This window comes from Sorex fumeus, unplaced genomic scaffold, assembly GCF_029834395.1.
Source record: "Sorex fumeus unplaced genomic scaffold, SorFum_2.1 ptg000086l, whole genome shotgun sequence".
NCBI lineage: Eukaryota > Metazoa > Chordata > Mammalia > Eulipotyphla > Soricidae > Sorex > Sorex fumeus.
This window is the reverse complement of record NW_026606143.1, coordinates 22,817,889-22,839,060: the sequence shown is the minus strand read 5'-3', so window position 1 is coordinate 22,839,060 and position 21,172 is coordinate 22,817,889.

Here is a 21,172-nt window from a genome sequence, read left to right as displayed (position 1 = left end):
AAGAATTGCTTTAGCTATTCGTGAGCATTTGTTGTACCATATGAATTTCAGGAGTGCTTGATCCATTTCTTTGAAGAATTTCATGGGTATCCTTACAGGGATCACATTGAATCTGTATAATGCTTTGGTGAGTATTGCCATTTTGACAATGTTAATTCTTCCTATCCATGAGCAGGGGATATATTTTCATTTCCTCGTGTCCTTTTTTATTTCATGGAGTAGCGTTTTGTAGTTTTTGTTGTAGAGGTCCTTTACCTCTTTAGTTAGAATTGATTTTCTGGGGCACGACTGTGAACAGGATTTTTTTTTCATGTCACTAACCTCATTCTCATTATTTGCATATAGGAATGCCATGGATTTTTGGGTGTTAATTTTATAGCCTGCGACTTTACTGTACAAGTCTATTTTTTTAAGGAGTTTCTTGGTAGAGGATTTAGGATTTTCTAGATATAGTATCATATCATCTGTGAATAGTGAGAACTTGATTTCTTTCTTTCCTATCTGGATGCCCTTAACATCTTTTTCTTGCCAAACCGCTATTGCCAGTACTTCCAGTACTACATTGAACAGAAGTGGTGAGAATGGCAATTCTTGTCTTGTCCCTGATCTTAGAGGGAAGACCCTAATTTTTCCCCATTGAGGATAGTGCTTGTCTTAGGTTTGTTGTAAATGACTTTGACTATCTTGAGGAAGATTCCTTCTAAACCCATTTTGGTGACAGTTTTCATCATAAATAGGTGTTGAATCTTGTCAAATGCATTCTCTGCATCTATTGATATGATCATATGGTTTTTATCTATACTTTTGTTGATATGATGAATCATGTTAATTGATTTCCGAATGTTAAACCATCCTTGCATCCTCGGGATGAATCCCATTTGGACGTGATATATGATATTTTTGATGACTTGTTGGATTCTATGTGCTAATATTTTGTTGAGGATCTTCACATCCATGTTCATATGGGATATTTGCCTATAGTTTTCTTTGTTGGTGGTGTCTTTGTTTGCTTTTGGTATTAGGGAGATTTGTGCCTCATAGAAATTGTTTGGGAGAGTTCCTGTTTTTTCAATTTCCTGGAAAAGCTTGAGGAGAACTGGCAACAGATCCTCTTTAATGTTTGGAAGAATTCGCTAGCGAATCCATCCGTGCCTGAGCTTTTGTTTTTGGGAAGACTTTTGATTACAGTTTCAATTTCCTTGATATGAGTGGGTCTATTCAGGTATTCTACATCTTCTTGGTTCAATCTTGGGAGATTATAAGAATCCAGGAATTTATCCATTTCTTCTAGTTTCTTTTGTTTCGCTCCACCAACTAAGAACGGCCATGCACCACCACCCACGGAATAGAGAAAGAGCTATCAATCTGTCAATCCTGTCCATGTCCAGGCCGGGTGAGGTTTCCCGTGTTGAGTCAAATTAAGCCGCAGGCAGGAGAGATAGCACAGAGGTAGGGCGTTTGCCTTGCACGCAGCCTTTATGGCCGACCCGAGTTCGATTCCTTCGCCCCTCTCGGAGAGCCCGGCAAGCTACCGAGAGTATCTTGCCCGCATGGCAGAGCCTCGCAAGCTAACCATGACGTATTCGATATGCCAAACACAGTAACAACAAGTCTCATGATGGAGACGTTACTGGGCCGGCTCGAGCAAATCGATGAATAATGGGAGGACTGTGACCTGTGACCTCTTTTGTTTCATGGCATACAGACTCTCAAAGTAGTCTCTGATGATCCTTTGAATTTCATTGGTTTCTGCTGTGATGTCCCCTTTTTCATTTCTGATTCTGTTTATTAGGGTTCTCTCTTTCTTTGTGAGTCTTTATTCTCAAAACAAGCTCTTGGTTTCATTGGCCTTTTGGATTTTTTTTTTTTATTTCCATGTCGTTAATTTCTACTCTAAGTTTTATTATTTCTTTCCTTCGGCTGGATTTGGGTTCCTTTAGTTGGTCTTTTTCTAAGATCTTGAGCTGTGAAGTCAGGTTATCTATGTAGGCCCTTCCTTCCTTAGAAATGCTTGCAAAGCTATAAATTTTCCTATTAATATGTCTTTAGTTGCATCCCATAGGTTCTGGGGGCTCGTGTCTTCATTCTCATTTGTTTCCAGGCATCTTTTGATGTCGTCCTTAACTTCCTTCCTTACCCACTCATTGTTCAACATTGAGTTGTTTAATTTCCAGCCGTTTGATTTGGTTATTAGTGTCTGTATGTGATTTGCTTCTATCTTCAGTGCATTGTGGTCTGAAAAGATTGTTAATACTCTTTCTATCTTCCTGATTGTATTGAGCTATGTTTTGTGACCTAGCACGTGATCTATTTTGGAAAATGTTCCGTGTACACTGGAAAAGAATGTGTATTCTTTCTTTTGGGTGTGTAAAGTCCTTTATAGGTCTATTAGCCCTCTCTCTTCTATTTCTTCCTTCAAAACCTATGTTTCCTTGATGAGTTTAGTTCTTGTTGATCAATCCAGAGGTGATAAGGCAGTGTTGAAGTCTCCCACTACTATTGTATTGCTAGCAATGTCCTCCTTAAAATCTGTTAGCAGTTGTTTTAAGTATTTAGCTGGTCCCTCATTAGGTGCGTATACATTTAAGAGTGTGATTTCTTCCTGTTATACACATCCTTGATAAATAGAAAACGCCCTTCACTGTCCCTTCTAAACTTTTTTCAATCTGAAATCTATGTTGTCGAATACTAGTATGGCCACCACAGCTTTTTTTGAGGGAGCTGTTTGCTTGCAGGATTATTTTCCATCCTTTAACTTTGAAACTGTGTTTGCTCTGACTGTTCAGCTGTGTTTCTTTTAGGCAGGAAACAGAGATAAACAAATGGGATTATCTTAAACTAAGACGAAGTGACCAAAATACAAAGACAATCTACAGAATGGGAAAGGATATTCACCCAATACCAATCGGACAATGGGTTGATATCAAAGACATATAAGGCACTGTTTGAACTCTGCAAGAAGAAATCATCTAACCCCATCTAAAAATGGGGTGATAAAATGAATAGAATGTTCTCAAGGAAGAAATACGAATGGCAAAAAAGCACATGAAAAAAATGCTCTTCATCACTAATCATCAGGGAAACGTAGATCAAAACAACTATGAGATACCACCTCACACTACAGAGACTGGCACACGTCCAAAAGAACAAAAGCAACCGGTGTTGGTGTGGATGTTGGGAGACAGGGACCCTCCTACACTGCTGGTGGGAATGCAGACTGGTTGAGCCCTTCTGGATAACATTATGGACACTTCTCAAAAAATTAGAAATTGAGCTCCCATTTGACCCAACAATACCACTCCTATGAATATAGCCCAGAGATGCAAAAAAGTATCGTCAAAGTGACATCTGCACTTGTTTGTTCAGTGCAGCACTGTTTACTATAACCAGTCATTGTCACTGTCACTGTCCTCCCATTGTTCATCGATTTGCTGAAACAGGCCCAGTAACATTGTGAGACTTTTTACTGAGTTTGTCATATAGAATATGTCACGGATAGCTTGCCAGGCTTTACCATGTGAGCGAGATACTCTCAGTATCTTGCCGGGCTCTCCGAGAGGGGTAGAAGGATCAAACTTGGGCCGGCCCTGTTGGCTGCATGCAAGGCAAATGCCCTACCCACTGTGCTATCACTCCAGCCCAATAGCAATAGCCAGAATCTGGAAAAAAAAAACCCGAGTGTCCAAGAACAGATGACTGGTTAAAGAAACTTTGGTACATCTACACAATGGAATACTATGCAGATGTTAGAAAAGATGAAGTCATGAAATTTGCATACAAGTGGTTCTACATGGAAAGTGTCATGCTAAGTGAAATGAGTCAGAAAGAGAGGGACAGACATGGAAAGATTGCATTCATCTGTGGAATATAAAGTAACAGAATAGGAGACTAACACCAAAGAATAGTTGAGATAAGTACTAACACCAAAGAATAGTTGAGATAGGTACCAGGTTTGCTGCATGGCTTGGAGGCCAGCAGCACATGCTGGGGGAAAAGGCAGCTCAGATAGAGAAGGGAACACCAAGTAAAGGGTGTTGGGAGAATCTGCCCAGGATGGGAGATGCATGCTGAAAGTAGACTATAGACCAAACATGATTGCCACTCAATGCCTCTTTTGCAAACCACAGTACCCAAAAGGAGAGAGAGAACAAAGGGGAATGACCTGCCACACAGGCGGGGTGGGATGGGGGGGGAGTGATACTGGGATTATTGGTGGTGGAGAATGGGCACTGGTGGAGGGATGGGTACTTGATCATTGTATAGCTGAAAACCAAGCACAAAAATTTGTGTGTACAACTGTGTTTTTTTAAAAAAAATACTAAATTGTAAATGGCATCAATATTTTGGAAGTAGTCACTTGATGTCCCACTCCTGCTCATTTTGAAATGATTGCTGCAGAGATTTTAGTTTGATTTCCTTGGACTAGTCGCTCTTGAGATGGTGAAATTGAAATCTATTTTTATAAGTGGTCTGGTTATTGTCACTTTTTCAGCCTATCACTCCTGATCAACAAATTATAGACCAAACATGATTGCCACTCACTACCTCTATTGCAAACCACAACACCCAATAGGAAAGAGAGAACAAAGGGGAATGACCTGACACACAAAATGAGATTTCTTGTATTCATATTAATTCTGTTGTTCAAATAATGTTGATGTGACCTATCAACATTTGGTTTGGTCTATCAACAAGTAGTATCCTACTTTGGTATAATAAATATTATAATAACTTCAGCATAATATACTTTCTTCTTTCATTCAATAAATTGAGTCATGGTAAGTTCCTATTCTGTGAAAGGTAAAATTCAAACAATCACTAAAACTTTATATGTAGCACTGTAGCACTGTCCTCCCATTGTTCATCGATTTGCTCGAGCAGGCACCAGTAACATCTCACAACAAATTGTGAGAGTTGTTGTTACTATTTTTTGGCATATTGAATACGTCACGGGGAGCTTGCCTGGCTTTGCTGTGAGGGCGAGATACTCTCGGTAGCTTGCCGGGCTTTCCGAGAGGGGCAGAGGAATTGAACCCGGGTCAGCCATGTCAGTCTCATGCAAGGCAAATGTCTTACCCACTGTGCTATTCGTAAAGCAATGAAATGTCAGAATTATGACAAATGACTTACAATTTTTCTTATTAAAAAATAAAAGCTTAACAATAATAGTCTCTCTCTACTTAATTTAAAAAATATTTATGGGGTTAGAGAAATAGTATAGTTGTTAAGGTACTTTCTTTGCATGCCGTTAATCATGGTTCGAACCCCAGCATCACTTATTGTCTCTTGAGCACCACCTAGACGCATCGGATGTGACCATAGGACTGAGCAATAGCAATGTCACTATCACATCAGAGGTGCATTTTTCCCAAAGATATTTGAAATGTCTCACATAGCACAGCGGTAGGGCGTTTGCCTTGCACGCAGCCAACATGGCCAACCCGAGTTCGATTCCTCCGCCCCTCTCGGAGAGCCCGGCAAGCTACTGAGAGTATCTCGCCCGCACGGCAGAGCCTGGCAAGCTCCCCGTGATGTATTCGATATGCCAGACACAGTAACAACAAAGTCTCCAATGGAGACGTTACTGGGCCCACTCGAGCAAATCGACGAACAATGGGAGGGCCTTTACCTTTACCTTTTACCACAAAAAAATTGAGGAAGAATAATCTACATGACTGGGTGTGTGTGGTGGTAAACAGCAAAGAGACTATATGATGCGCTACTTCCAGATCAACCAGAGAGAGGAGAAGGAGAAGGAGGAGGAGGAGGAGGAGGAGGAGGAGGGCGATTAAATGTCCTTTATCTGGAAGGTTTTGGATGAGTTCATGAATAAAACTTGGGAACAAAAATAAATAACTTTTAAAAACAAATAAAGCACTTAAGTTATACATCTAAAAATAAGAGTCATGGTCTGCTTGACCTTCTTTGCAAGCATCCTATTCCCACAATAAACTAAATGACACCTTTCAGTGAATTCTTTCACAAACTCACATACTCTCTGGTCACCATCAACATTATTTGAACAGCAGAATTAATATGAATACAAGTAATCTCTTTGATAATTTGACTGTGTATATATATATGATATTATTGTTCTGGAAAACAACACAATGAGTGTGAAATGTTGAGAGGAAATGAGGAATGGTGTCTAAAATTACAAATATGTCATATATATATTACATAGCACTGTAGCACCGTAGCACTGTCCTCCCGTTGTTCATTCATTTGCTAGAGAGGGCACCAGTAACGTCTCCATTGTGAGACTTGTTGTTACTGTTTTTGGCATATAGAATATGCCACAGGGAGCTTGCTAGTCTCTGCCATGCGGACGGGATACTCTCAGTAGCTTGCCGGGCTCTTCTAGAGAAACAGAGGAATTGAACCCGGGTTGGCTGCGTGCAAGGCAAATGCCCTAGCCCATATCTACTACATACATATAAAATTTTTTCTATGTTTTTCTATATCTTTAGATCTATATGAAGAGGGAAAGCATGTGTGGTGAACTCTTGACAGGGAATATGGGCCAATGTGAAGGATTTTTAATATTTATAGACATGGCTTTCTGTGCTTTTGATGGCTTGAAATTATTTAAAGGAATTCAGATTGGATAAATCATAACAAAAATACAAATACAAACTTTTCCACAGCAGCATTAACTTGCTACTTAAGCTCCTGAACTTGAACTAAACTGACAAGGATCTCACATTCTCTAACCTTAAGACACTCAAATTATAGTGTCCTGAAATCATTGCTGTCTGTGGAATCTTTTCTTTTTGTATTTTGGGCCCCACCCGGAGCAGCTCAGTTCTTACTACTTTCCCTGTGCTCAGGGATCACTCCTGCTGGGATTTGGGGAGGATCACAAGCTCCCTAACCGCTGTACTATAACTTGGGCCCTGTCTGTGGATTCTAAAGAGGTGTGATAGATGACTAGAACTCAAGTGACATGTGGAAACTGTTGAGACTGAGGAAAGCTGTACTACTCCTTTTCTCCACTAGAGGGAGACAACACTGGGGTTAATGTATTTTGCCTATTATGGTCATTTACCAACCTTAGGTAAGAAATTCTCTTGTCTTTCCTACACACTCGCTATGTTAGCCATGTAAATGCAAGCTCTTCACTTTCATATTTGTTTTTTTCTGAGGATCTAATTTTAATAACTGAACAGTTACCATTTTCACCTCATTCTTAATGTATCCATGGAAAAAAAGAGTCTGAAATCAGTTTGGTTCACCCAGCAAACATCAGTGTCATTTTTCGTCACAACATCCCACCCTTTTTAGGACTTACATACTGTGTGCTATAGAATTAAAGCATTGGTTCCTCCCTCCCTCTCTCCCTCCCTCCCTCCCTCCCTCCCTCATAAATAAGTATACATGCCTTTTGTGTAGTAGGGGAGAAGAGGGAAGGAAGTAATTCTTATTAAACATCCCTCCCCCTGCAATGTAGCTAAACGCATTGCTTTTCAACCTTTATATGCCTGGCAATCAGCACTGCTTAATGGTCTGGCACTGGAAAACCTCTGGGATAAACTATTCACTCATTTGATATCAAGGTAGATTCTATGTGCCCGGCCCAGCACCAACAAACATTTCTCTCTTAGAGTAAGGCTCAGCAAACTTTAATGTAAAGGTCCAGAGAGTAAATATTTTAGGCTTTGTGGGTCAGATGACTTCTGTTGCAATCACTCAACTCTGCCCTTGTGGAGCAAAAGCAGTCATAGTCAGTACAGAAATAAATAGGCAGGACCATGCTCCGACCAAACTCATTTATAAAACAGGTGGCAGGCCACAGTTTTCTGACCCCTGTATTAGAGCACTGAAATAGACCTATACATGGTGGAGATATTAGTGATGGGTTGAAATAGGATGAATTTTCCTCCAAGTTTTCACTTTACCTAACTTATCCTGTTGTGCCTTTGCGTTTCTTCTTGGATTCCTACACTTGTAAATGTCATTCTCTTCCACGAAACAGAACCAGTGCAGAACGCTTGATGATGTTCAGGGACAGTGTGGCAGGAAGTAGGTTGGTAATTTGCACAAAGAAACCCGCTTAAGGGCTGGAGCAATAGTACAGTGGGTAGGGCATTTGCCTTGCACGTGGCCGACCTGTTTTCAATTCCCAGCATCCTATATGGTCCCCTCCCTGAGCACTGCCAGGAGTAATTCCTGAGTGCAAAGCCAGGAGTAACCCCTGTGCATCGCCTGGGTGTGACCCAAAACAAACAAACAAACAAAAGACAAATCCCACTTGATTCCAGCCTGGAGAAAAAAGGTGGGTCTTTCCTCTGACCTGCTTGTGGGCAAAGTCATCTCCTTCATTACCAGAGGTAAGCAGGTTCTTTTGAGAGAAGAGACTAAAACGTGGTGCGTAAGTTATTTTTGTCAATGCCCACAGCTTTACTTTATTCATAATTAAAGTGCTGTAAATCTGTAGTGTTTTGCTTGTGAGGTTATTTTTTCCATACACATTAAAACGTTGTGTGGTAGGCAAGGTTGGTAGTGTTGTTCTTTACAAGATTGCAAAATTGAGTCCCCAAGACATTCAGAAATCTGCCCAAGTCTCTAAAATTAGAAACCTCTACTTTCTCCAGTCCTGTCCTCTATAATAGAGACTGCTGCAAAGATCACTCTTGGCAATGAAAGACAAGCTCAATAGAATTTCAAAAGTTTAGATCCGTCATCCTCCAGAATCATGACGCAATCAGGAGTGAGACAAGAAAATAACAGAGAAGAGCCCTCGGAAGCCTACAAGACACAACCTCTAATTGCTCCTTTAATTTGCAAACACGCTCCCCAGCTCCTGGCAATCTCTCTGGAATCTGGGGGAGAGTAAGCCTCTGCCTAGGAAATGACAGGGTACTGTGTAAATGCAAAGCCTCAATCCTCATTCTCTAAAGCAAAGCAGTACAGAAAAGCAGAAACAAAGATGAGTTATTGCTGTTCTAAAGACAACATTCAAAAAGTGATTAAATCACCAAAAGACAAAATAGAGGCAAGGAAAGGCCATTTTAAGTAAAAGGAACTTTGCAGGAAAAAAAGCACTGCACTGCACTGTCCTCCTGTTGTTCATCGGTTTGCTTGAGCGGGCACCAGTAACGTCTCACAACAAATTGTGAGACTTGTTGTTACTGTTTTTGGCATATGGAATACATCCCAGATAGCTTGCCAGGCTCTGCCATGTGAGCGAGATACTGTTGGTAGCTTGCCGGACTCTCGCAGAGGAATTGAATCCAGGTCGGCCTACCTGGCCCCAGTGCAAGGCAAACGCCCTACCCGCTGTGCTATTGCTAAAAATCAACCCTTATAATTTGGTTCGTTCGTGCAGTTTCACTAGCCACAGATTCTACAATGAAGACGGGAGGTACTTGAAAAAAATAGGGGATTCAGTAACTCACGTGCTTGCAATACATTAAAATAAAATCTCAAATTGCATTCAGTAGTCTAGTGTCCATTAAGGAAAACTGAGTGGAGTTTTCACTCAAACAATTTCCTTTTAAATGCACTCATTAGGGGGCTGGAAATACAGTACAGCAGGTAAGGCACTTGCCTTGAGAGTGTCTGAACCCGCACCCCATAGAGTCCCCAGAGCCAGCTATGAGTGGTCAATGAACACAGAGCCAGGAATAAACTCAGATCAATGCCGGGTGTTGCCCCCGCCCCCACAAAGAAACCAAAAACAAGTTATTGTTAGAGGATAGGGATAATTTTCCAACACCTTTTGGTTCTTCTTTGTCTTTTAATAACTATACCAAGCATACTCAGCCAACTTTTTATTGTGTTCAAAATTTATATCAAGACTGAAACCCGACCATGAACAGCTGTGTAACTGTCTATCACAACAGTGATTCAATAAAAAAAAATTTTAAGAAAAAAAACCACAAAATTTATATCAGTTATATTGGTAACTACTGATCAATGAATTTGTTGGCAACCAGAAGTATGCATTAATTCTCTCAATTGATCAGACCATTTTTTCTTTTTTCACTTTTATTCCCTATTTTTATTGTGTAGGGTTGTTTTGTTTTGGAAACATATCGGTGGCAGGGATTGAACCAAGGTCAGTCATGTGTAAGAGAAGCACCTTAACTCCTTGACTATCTCTCTGGCTGCTCACTATACGTTTTGCATGTATCTCTCTCTCCTTTTGGGCATTGTGGTTTGCAATACAGGTACTGAGTTTATCATGTTAGTTCCTTTGAAAGAATCCACATTAGGGCATCAAATTTTTGTGTACTTTAGCTAACTTGCAACATTGCTTTCTGTAAAACTGCTTGGCTGCTTTGCACCTGGGGGAGAGGGGACTTGGAAAGTGAACAGGGCATAACTTCTTTCTACAAGATTCAGGTGTATTTACTGTCCCTGAAATGTATTGTCTCAGTAAAGCACCCTGCAGATTTGGGTAAAGGATAACTCAGGATGCGGGTGGTTGGGGGAAATTGCCCTTTCCTGGAATGTATTGTCTCACTAAAGCACCCTGCAGACTTGGGTAACTCAAAATGTGAATGGTCAAGGGAGATCACCTAAGGCTTAATGATTCCGGCTATAACCTTGCTTGTGCTGACAATCGATGTACGTAAATGCTGATCTTCGAATCTATAGGCTAAGGAGTGAGGTACTTTTAAATGGATTGGTTAAGAAAGTATATGTTGTTACAAATCTATTGGCTATGAAATGCGCGGGCTTTGCTGTAACGGCCAGTGAAGGCCTATATAAGATCCCCTTTGAAGAAGTTCGGGGCTCTCAGCCACTGCCCATTTTTGGGGTATGCTGCGGAGCCCCAGCATGCTGGTCTAAATAAACCCCGTTTTTACTCCTGCAGGAATTGTGTCTATCTGGTCTCTCCGCGCCTCCCAGGGCCAGGGAACTCCCGATCCCAACACCTTTACCTACTTTCTTATCCAGAGTGATCATTTTCAACTAACACTGTGATTTGAAAGATTTTTTAAGACTTGAAAATATTTTTTGTTTTAATGTGTGTGCTTTTTAAAAAAGTTTTTAAGCTTTTGAGGTTTTAAGTTTCAAATGTTGATTTGAAAACATGTTTAAGACTCAGGTGTATAAATTTTAGCAAGGGATATGCATGAGTTTTTTTCCCCAACAAACTTCCATTGGATCGGGACTCCAAGAAGAATAACTACCACCAAAGGAATAAATAAGGGGTGAAAAAAATCCCATACAGGGGGCTGGAGCGATAGCACAGCAGACAGGGCATTTGCCTTGTGTGAGGCGACCCAGGTTCGATTTCCAGCATCCTGTATGGTACCCTGAGCACCTCCAGGGTTAATTCCTGAGTGCAGAGACAGGAGTAACTCTTGCGAATCCAAAAAGAAAAAAAAAATCTCACACATGTGATTTTGATGTGTTCATTGTTTGTTGTGTAATTTTTGCTGTGTGTATGCTGCCAAGGATCAAACCTAGGGTCTCACATTTGCAAGTGGCTTTGCCACATTCCCAATCTGGTCTCCTGCTTTAGAACTGCAGAAAGAGGTCTTTTCAAGAAAGGAAAGGAAAAACAAAAAGTAGCACCTGGAGAAAAAAGTACAGTGAGTAGGACAAACAGCCAAGAAATAAGACACAATTATACCAGCTTTTTATTCTTTTCATGCTCTCTTTCCTCGCTTCTCACAGTCCCTTCACTTTAGCCTAAAATTTACCTAATTTATGCACGCAAGAACCTTGCCTGAGGCGCTGGTTTCAGAGCAACCCAGATTTAGTGATGAAATTACAAGTGCCCTTTTAGGCAATTGACTTAAATGGAGTATGCCTCAGTTTCCTTCTCTGCACCGGGGAGATGAACAGATTTATTTTGAAAGATCCAGGAGGCCGTGTATCAAGGGTTTAGCGCAATACTTGAGTAAATTCCTTGAGAGCCATGATGATAATGATGATAATGAGGCCATGAATACAATGAGAGCAATTAATGTGAAATGCTGATTTAAAAATTCTGTGTGGAAATAGCTTTGAAATTACCTTGCTAATTTAATGTCATATATCAATATAATCACGCACATATTATATATATTATATGATGTACCAGTGCTTAAATTATCTGAATTCAAGTTATTAAACAAAAGGTTAGAATTTGTTTTAGAAATAAGATGTTACCTTTAACCACCAATTTAATCACTGAGCACCATTGTTGAAATAGATAACATTTATTAAAAAAAAACACTACAAAATAAAGCTTAAATGTTTGACATACACTTATACCTAAATACTTCATTCCAGAAAAGGATGATTCAAAATTAGAAAATCTGTTAAACTTATTTTCCATATACATAGATCAAAAAGAAAAAATCATTTGGTAAAATTAAATATAAATTCCTGATATTAAATATATGTATTAAGTAGAAAAGAGAGAATGATAAAATGATGCAGTGATTTGCATAACTCAAAAAACTCAGTAGCATTCTTTGGGAGTATTGGTGGGCCACACACAGTTATGCTTATTCCTGGCTCTATACTCGGAGCAGTAGGGCGTTTGCCTTACAAGCGGTCAACATGGCCGACCCGTTCGATTCCTCCGCCCCTCTCAGAGAGCCGGGCAAGCTACTGAGAGTATCTCGCCCGCATGGCAGAGCCTGGCAAGCTACCCGTGATGTATTCGATATGCCAAACACAGTAACAACAAGTCTCATAATGGAGATGTTACTGGGCCCGCTCGAGCAAATCGATGAACAAGGGGAGGACCGTGACACCATGACCGTACTCGGAGATCATTTCTGGCAGTGCTGAGGATGGAAGCAGAGTCCTCTGTGTGCAAGACAAGAAGACAAATGCCGTGAACCTTTTTATTGCTCCAGTCCATTACCTGTTACTTAAGCATTTGTTTAGTATTATTAGACAATGCAATAAAAGAAAAAAGTAAATGATACAATATTAAGCATATATAACAATTTTCAGATGATGGTACTACCTAGTTATAAAACTCAAGAGGAATAATTTCAAAAATATGAGGATTTAGTAAGACTTCAATACAAAATAACTCAGCAGAATTAAAAATATTGGTGGTTTCTTTGTTTTGGGGGAGCTTACTCTGAGATGCTTGAGCTTACTCCTGGCTCTGTGCTCAGGGATCACTCTAGGTAGTACGTGGGGGCCATATACAGTCCTGAGATTGAACTGGGTCAGCTCTGCTCAAGGTAAGTGCCTTAGTTCCTTATTATCTCTACAGTTAATATATTTGTTTTATAAGAATAAAAGGTGATTATAATGGGGAAATTATTCTAGAAGCAGTTTTAAAATAAGTAAAATGTTTGTTGATACATTTACTAAGAAATATGCAGGTCTTATATGAAGAAAATGGAAAACTATACCAAAGAAACTCAAGTTATCTATAAGTGGAGATCTTGATTTTGAAAAGCAACAATTCAACAAATAACATGAAGTCTCAGTTTTATTCCATTGTTAGTCCTTATGTTAATCTCTGTGCTGATTGCAAACCTAATCAACATCATAAGTTATTATTTCTGAATGTGAGATAAATTGCTTCAAAGTTTATCTTTGGAAAACAAAGATTCCAAAGTCAGTTTTGAAAGAAGAGTGATCCTGTTATGGTGGAGGGAGAAGGAGAAAAGAGGGTTTATCATGTTATTTGGTCTTTTTACATGAGGGGTAGCCTGTCAGACACTGTCACTGTCACTGCCCTCCCATTATTCATCGATTTGATGAACAACAACAAATCCGGTTGTTCATCAATTTGCTCGATTGGGCCCAGTAACGTCTCCATTTTTGAGACTTCGTGTTACTGTGTTTGGCATATTGCCAGGCTTTGCTGTGCAGGCGAGATACTCTCAGTAGCTTGCTGGGCTCTCTGAGAGAGGCGGAGGAATCGAACCCAGCTCGCTGGGCTGCCTGCGCCCAAGGCAAAACGCCCTACGACTGTGCTAACGCTCCAGCCCAAGCCTGTCAAACAGATTATGGTAATAGGTAAGGGGCAGGAATAGTAATTCTTTAAAGGGGAGGCATCGGCATCTTGATCCCTCTCTTGGGTCAAGATAGCCCAAAGCTTTCTAAGTTGGTGCCCAGACAGACAGCAGGAAAAGCAGAACAGGGCAATCAAGGAAAGCCAAAGGGACAAAACATCAGCTAGGCCAGGGACTCTACAAATCCCCTGAAAGACCAGTGTTGGCTTCAAGGGACAGAAGCAGTGAGAAATTGTATAGAAACCAGCACAAAAGCAGCAAGAGGACCCATCCATCAAACAACTTCCTTCAGAAAGCTGTTAAATAAATAACTGCAATTTCATAAGTTTTGTATGCTAATTTTGCAGCAAAATTCAAGGACCCACTCCAGAACCAGCCAGTTTCATGGTAAGAAGAAGCATTTGCGTTATTTATTATAGGACAATTTCATAGTTGAACATTTCAGAATTGGATCAATGATTATCAAAATTAAAACTCAACAACTAAAGGCACAAAACTGTGGAAAAAAGCTCTGCCAAGAGGCACTCAACAAGCCATTGCAAAGATGCTTGCTTATACCTGAGAGTTGAAAAGAAGAACACAAAGCTTCCCCTTGCCTGACCTTGACTGGCCCTATTTGTGTCTAGTGACACAAATCTTTTCAGACCGTGCATGTTTCAAATGGTCTCAAGTATTAAGTTTTGGAGCTATTAGTAAGCAGTCAAATTTGCAATGCTGAATCCACGAAGATCAACTGTAACTACGTAGAAACAAAGAGAGTCACAGATATTGAGATATACAGAGATGTGCTATCAAGCCAAAAATCCAGTACTTGCCAAGAGACAAGAGTTGATGCAAAACAAAAAAACAAAATAACCCCCTCCTAAACAAAAACAAAAACAAAAACAATAGAGCTTTGTTCAAGTCCTAGCAACCTGATAGGATACTGAATTTATTGTTCTCAAAATCCCATCTGCCCTTGGGTTGGGATTAGTGTTTTACACAGAGCTGGCTGGGAAAGTTAAGTTAGAAGAAATCTAGGTTCCTAGGTAGAGCAGAAAGGAGCTCTGCATTAAAGCATTCCAGGCTGTTATTGATGAGTAGTAAGTCTGTGGTAAGATGGTCTGTTCTATGTAAAACTTTGAGAAAATGTGGATAAACAAGCATCTATCTCTAGGGCATCTACACGATAACCTTTTAGGGTCTTTTCCAGAAGGCCAGGGATTTGTTCTTTTCCCTTCTATTCATAACTGAACCTGGATTTACATTAAGTATAACAATGCCTAAGAACATCTCTTAGGATCGAAAGACAGGGCAAGGGACAAAGGGGCATAAGAGGTTATAGAAAAAGTACCTGTATGAGATGCAGGTTGGAGTTGCTAATGTGTGTTCACAATAGATATAGACATATTCATAAATGTAGATATATGGACATAGTGATAACCATTCCATAACTGCATAGGCACCAATATCAATACATATCTATGTATATGCAATTTCCTAATGGATGAATATTCTTATATAATATTGGAGGAAATGGTTAGGTAACTAGCTCTTTCTAACCACCTTAATTAGGATACAAATTACTCTTAGCATTTGAAAGGTTATGTAGAAATTTCTTTCAATAATTTGAGTATATGAAGTGAGGACTGCTGTGGTATGCACATATGTAAAGGTAAAAGGTAAAGGCCCTCCCGTTGATCGTCGATTTGCTGAAGCGGGCCCAGTAACGTCTCCATTGGAGACTTTGTTGTTACTGTGTCTGGCATATCGAATACTCTCGGTAGCTTGCCGGGCTCTCCGAGAGGGGCGGAGGAATCGAACTCAGGTTGGCCATGTTGGCTGCGTGTAAGGCGAACGCCCTACCCGCTGTGCTATCGTTCCAGCGGCCCAGTGCACATATGTGGAGAGGTGAAATAAGACTCCTGAAACTTAGAATTTTGTTAAGCAAATTTCCCTCAATACAAAGAGAAAAAACGGGGTTGGAGCAATAGCACAGTGGGTAGGGCGTTTGCCTTGCATGCAGCCAACCAGGGTTCAATTCCCAGCATCCCATATGGTCCCCTGAGCACTGCTAGGAGTAATTCCTGAGTGCAGAGCCAGGAGTAACCCCTGTGCATTGTGGGGTATGACCCAAAAAGCAAAAAAAGAAGAAAAAATTAAGAGCGAGGACACATGAGCAAGAAATCCACTTTTTGACATCTATAAGTCTATCCAATAAAATTTTACAAATATAAGTAGTTTCAATCTGGCATTGTTTATCGTGGCCTTATCAGGACATCTTTTTATGACACTTTATTATCTCATTCCTACTTTGGACAAACTTGCAGGCTATCGAATGTAGCCTGCCCACAGGGCAGAGTCTGGCAAACTCCCTGTGGCCTACCAAATATGCCAAATACCAGTAACAATGATGGGTCTCATTCTCCTAAAGAGCCTTGAATATAATCTCAGCGCTAGGATGAAAGAGACGTTACTGGGGCCTGCTCGAGGCAATTGACAAATAACAGGATGATGAAATGAAAAAATGAAAAATTGTTTATCATCATGAAAAAAATTAAATAATTAAAACAGTCCTAAAGGGTAATGTTATAAATATGTTATTGTTCATCTATACAGTAGAATATTGTGGAAAAGAATTCTCTATATGTGGCAGCATAGAACACTGCTCCTAATATGTGTGAAACGGAAAAAGGAAATTGCATTATAGTGTATAAATAGTAAAATAGCCTTGTAGAATGTTTATATAGAATTCATTTACTGTCAACAATCTATTTTATGCATCCAAGAGATCTGGAATGTAGTGTTTGTTATTTCTGAGTCACATGATAGCTTTATTTATTTCTTTACTTTCAGACCCATTCATCACATCTCTGTCCTTTCTTTTCCTTTCTTTTTTGTCTTGTTTGGGGTCTCCAACCCACATCTTCCACATACAAAGCCTGTGCTCAGCTAACTAAGTTATCTCTCTGATCCTCTGAGTCTTTATTTTTTTCACCCCAAGAAATTACATTCCTTCATATATCTTCCCTTTTGTCTTCAGGATAAGTTCAATGTATTTAGAGGCAACGCTGGAAGACTTTGCCCAAATGTTGGAAGATTTTGGTGTGAGAGGAGGGGAGAAACTAGGGTCTTTCCTTAACCCTGGGCTTTAGGTTGTGTCTCAAGCAGCTTCTCACCTGCTCTGACTCTCCACCCAATCTTTCTTTGTGGTTCCTATTCCCATGGGGTTGACCTGTCATAGCTCTAAAGCCTCCATCATCAAATCATTCATCTTGAACAAAACTACCCCCTTCCTTTATTCCTTCAGCATGTGTGTGGCAGTACTTTCTACCTCCAGTGAATTTGGGATTGCCTGATGCCTCCTTTGATTCTGTTTGTCGATGATCTTAAGTCACTCTTTGAAGTGCCATGAAGAGCAGGAGAACTTGTCCTTAGTAGGAAGCTTGTCACTGTGGGGGGGGGGGAGATGTAGGAGAGGTCAGAGAAGGGACCACTACGATAAATACAGAAAAAGGTGGTCACTTGGAAAGGAAGTAGAGTGATGTGCATGATACCCTCTAAGTAACACTATTGTAAATTGCAGTGCCTAAAAGGAAAAAAATTCTTAAAGTTAAAAAAAAGTGACTACCACAGAACCAGGCTGGGGGTAAGGAGGGAAATTGAGGACATTGGTGGAGGGAAGTGGACATTGGTGAAGGGATTGGTGTTGGAACAGTGTATAACTGAAACTGAATCATGCATAAGTTTGTAATTCACAGTGACTCAATAAAAGTAATTAAAAAATAAAAATATCTGAACAGGTAATTCATTCTGGAGGAGGGAAAATACATGTTATTATTGTTTGATGAAAATAATAGTATAATGGACTGAAGGGTAATTAATTTTTTTTTCATTCCCCCAAATCCAAAAGTCTGAGAAAGTTTCACTTCTTGGGGGGGGTGATCATTGTTTAAACTTCTCTCAAGTTGTTTTTCAACTATGAACAGCATTCAGTAAATTTCCTTGGTCCATAGGCCTTCACTATCCTACAACAATCTTCCTTTCTTACTCATTACTGTTTCTTAGTCTAGGTAGCATTCAAATGAGAAAATCAAACCTTATACTTTTTGACTCTGTTTTGATCTGTATCACTACCTTTACATCTAGCATGATGTTTATTTCCCCATTAACTTTAGGTGCTGACCTCACAATAAATGCCCCACTACCTAGACCTGGAGTGTCACACTGAAATGGCCAAGATGAAGTAAGTAAGTAAAGTAAAGGCCCTCCCGTTGATCATCGATTTGCTCGAGCGGGACCAGTAACGTCTCCATTGGAGACTTTGTTGTTACTGTGTCTGGCATATCGAATACTCTCGGTAGCTTGCCGGGCTCTCCGAGAGGGGCGGAGGAATCGAACTCGGGTCGGCCATGTTGGCTGTGTGCAAGGCAAACGCCCTACCGCTGTGCTATCGTTCCAGCCCCTCTCGCACAACCACCCACGCAGTTTTATCCGGTAAAGCGAATGATTAGAGGTCTTGGCCAAGATGAAAATGATGACTAATATCCACTGTGAGTATAGTTATGTGAATACATGGAACTGACATCTTGGAAGGATATTTTTATTTATCACTACCCCATTAATTCTCAGAAATCAAGGACTATGTCTTATTTTCTTTTGTAAATTCACTTCATAGAACAAAATCTAGGACCTCACAGGATGTTTATAAATACTATTTTACTCTTCCCTGTATTGCTCTAAGATATATTCTATCCTTAACCAGGAAAGAAACTATATTTCTCCTCTGAGACCTTTAGGGCTTAAATAAACACCATTAAAATTAAAATGACTGGAATGGGAATACTCTATCCTCAACCTTAGTGCCCATTGATCACATTTTGAAATGTTAAAATATCGTTAGACTTCCAAGCCTAGCTGATATTCTACCTGCTTCATGAAATATTGCTGATTATCTAGCCAAAACTGATCTTTCTCTTCAGTCTGAATTATTTTTATAGAATTTATCATAATCAACTTTAAATAATTTATGCACATCTCTCCCTTACTGAATTATAGGCTATTCCTGACACTCCATAGAACAGGTATTGGGTCTAATATATTATGAGACAGCTTCAGCACAAGTATAATATTTACAAATATGATTTATTTGCTAGATAGAAGAATGAATGAATGATCAAGAGGCATAGATTTGACTAACAAAATGAGTTCAAATTCTGAAATTTGTTATATTTAATTTAAACCTGTGCAATACTTTTAATCAGTAAAATATTTAATCATTTTGGTGGCATATTTTCATAATTGCATGAATTTTCACATCTTTATAATGCTGTTAACGTTTTGAAAATATTTTTAGTATCATTATGAAAATGTCACAAAGTGAAAATTGTTATTGCCTCCCACACCTATAATTTCTAAACATGGTTAAAATGATAATGACAGGATTTTCACTGAATCTGGATTATTGTCTACAACAAAACAAAATTTCCATCATAAAATGTATTTTGCAGCTAGAGTTCAATATTTTATAATAATTCGTCTGTGATTTTATAGCAACGGTGATTATTTAAATACATGTTTGTCACTTAAAAACTTACATCAATGTAGGTCATTTGCGTGGAAAATAATGATTGCTTTGTGGATACCACTTACTAGCTTCAGTCTAGTATTTGACAAGCTCTCTCATGCTTCTGTTTGGTGACAAATGAGGATTGCATTGTTGATCACACATTGGTGATCACCTAATTCTTACCTAGTATTTGATAAGCTTTCTCATGCTTTTGTTCTAGGCAAGATTATATAGGCATGTAGTCTAAATGAAGCTACAGTTAACCTGACTTTATAGTGGCTGAACAACCATACTCAATGGATATCTGTTTCTGGATTGGTCACCATAGAAAAAGATCACTGATTTGCTGGCTAATCAACTCTCTAATCAGTTGGCTTGATAAATACCATCACAGAATGAAGATTACAGAATGCAGAGTCCACTATATTACCTTATTTATAGTAAACACTTATGTATATTAAGTACGTTGTGCTATTTAACTTTATTATATAATCCTTAAAATTACTTAAGTTGACTTAAGCAAACTTAATGTACCTAATTATTTACATTAAATACATTGAGTATCTAATACTGTACATGAAGTACACTATTTAGATCGAGATTACATTAACTATGTTATAGACAGGAACTGCGATAGCACAGCGGGTAGGGCGTTCGCCTTCCAAGCGGCCAACATGGCCGACCCGAGTTTGATTCCTCCGCCCCTCTCGGAGAGCCCGGCAAGCTACCGAGAGTATTCGATATGCCAGACACAGTAACAACAAAGTCTCCAATGGAGACGTTACTGGGCCCGCTCGAGCAAATCGACGATCAACGGGAGGGCCTTTACCTTTACCTTTATAGACAGGAACAAGTCTGCAAATGTCTTGTTAATGCTTGAAAAATAATTGCAAATCTAAATGACAAGACTTTTTGTTTCATACATAGCAAGGAAAATGCATCTTGATATTTGGAACAAAGAGTTAACAATGACGTTGGAGAGAGAGTATCAGGGTTAAGGTGCTTGCTTTGCCCAAGGGGATTCAGTTCCATGAGCACCAAATAATACCTGAGCACCACCCACATTTGGTCAAAATACATCTTTTCTCCCTCAAAACAAAAGAGAGTAGACATTACTTTAACGTGGGTGTAAGATGATGTGGAAGGACTTCAGGCAGAACCACATCACAACGTCCATTTCCATACAATATTGTCTTTGTAAACTTGTGAATTTGGGACAATAGTTAAGTACTTAAACTGTGTCTATACTTGGGGAAAACTATTCCTGTTTGGGGGAATTTTATGTATTTATTTATTTATTTATGGGCTGGAGCGATAGCACAGCGGGTAGGGCGTTCGCCTTACAAGCGGCCAACATGGCCGACCCGAGTTCGATTCCTCCGCCCCTCTCGGAGAGCCCGGCAAGCTACCGAGAGTATTCGATATGCCAGACACAGTAACAACAAAGTCTCCAATGGAGACGTTACTGGGCCCGCTCGAGCAAATCGACGATCAACGGGAGGGCCTTTACCTTTACCTTACCTGTTTGGGGGAATTTTAGAAGAATAGAATCAGTAATGTGTCTGATACGCAGTAAGTATTCATCGATACTAGAACTTATTGCTATTCTGCCAAAAATAAATCAAAATCACCAAAATTTGTCAAATTCTAGTTAAAGGGAGTTGATCTATGCTGGTATGAACACATCTGGGAAATT